Source organism: Myotis davidii, unplaced genomic scaffold, assembly GCF_000327345.1.
Source record: "Myotis davidii unplaced genomic scaffold, ASM32734v1 scaffold309, whole genome shotgun sequence".
NCBI classification, from domain to species: Eukaryota; Metazoa; Chordata; class Mammalia; order Chiroptera; family Vespertilionidae; genus Myotis; species Myotis davidii.
This window is the reverse complement of record NW_006383013.1, coordinates 723,568-724,850: the sequence shown is the minus strand read 5'-3', so window position 1 is coordinate 724,850 and position 1,283 is coordinate 723,568. Positions and strand designations below refer to the sequence as shown.

Below are 1,283 nucleotides of genomic sequence, written 5' to 3'. Positions count from 1 at the left end.
ATGCAGCCAATCAGTGATTCTCATCACTAATGTTCCTATCGCTCTGTCCCTCTCCCTTCCTCTCTGAAATCAGTAAAAATATATTTTTAAAAAGAATTGCCAGCACGCTATCGCTCCAGGGAGCACGTTTTGTGCCATTCCCTTCCCACTCTCCCCACGTGAGACTTGCAACCAGGGGAGCAATGGTCAGCAGCAGTTCATCCCAGGCTACGCCCCTGAACCTGTCTCCAAAGCCCTCTTCCCGCCTTTTTCTCTGACTTCCCAGTGAACCAGTGCAGCCCAGCGTAGGCGCTTCTATTGCTTTTTCTATGCCCTTCCTTGTTTCACTGCCCTAGGAATGTTATTGCTGCTGTCAATAAATTCTTGCTTGCTTTTCTAAAAAAAAAAAAGAATGAATTGCCTTCCCACTATATCTTCATTGAGATATTCTACATTTCCTTATATTAACCAAATACTAATGTTACTTTTCACATTAAAATTTTTAAGCCATTTGGAGTTGTTAGAGTTTATTTTTGTAAATGATTTAAGGTAATGACCTAAATTTTCCTCCACCATTTTCAATTAATAAGTAATGAATTAATTAAAAATTAGAGAAGCTGTGTAGCATAGTTATGAACACAGATTCTTAGAGCCCGGCTGCCTGTGTTAAAAACCCAGTGCGGCCACTTACCAGGTGGGTGGCAGGGCAAGTGCCTCAGTTCCTCATCCATAAAAAAGGGTATAGTCTCTACAGCTTAAAGCTGTGACAATTAAATGGATTCATACATGTAAGATGTGTAGAACAGTACTGGGTACATAGTACATGTTTAATCAGTGTTGACAACTATTACTATTAAAATGTTCTTTCTTGTGATGTATCCTCTATTATGACCCCATGTAAACATAGGTCTATTTTTTTATTTTTGGGTCTCTATTCCATTGCTTCCCCCCGCCCCATTGCTGTTTTGGTTCCTGTATTAATAACACATTTTGTCATTACTCCAGCCCTGTAATATGTGATATGTCTTTATAACCTGATGACTTGGGTCTCTTCCTCCTCCTTTCGTATTCTTCACAATTGTCCTAAGCTATTTATGGACTTTTATTTCCATATAAAGTTTCTCAGAGAAGCCCTGTTTTTGACTGGTATGTTAAATTTATAGACTATGTTTGTTAGAAATGAGGTCTTTATAATGTTAAGTCCTGCCAGCTCTTCTTTATTTCACATCCTATAATAGAGTTTTTGGTTTTTCTCCAAAATGTCTTATATATTCTTGTTTTAAGGTAATTTCCTGGATAGTTTA

The 1,283-nt window shown here is 37.9% G+C and overlaps 1 protein-coding gene across 3 annotated transcripts in view; it reads left to right on the top strand.

The window, feature by feature from the left end:
* Positions 1–1,283, top strand: part of ABCD4 (ATP binding cassette subfamily D member 4) — a 14,417-nt gene that overhangs the window by 1,714 nt on the left and 11,420 nt on the right. The gene's annotated exons all lie outside the window — the stretch shown is intronic.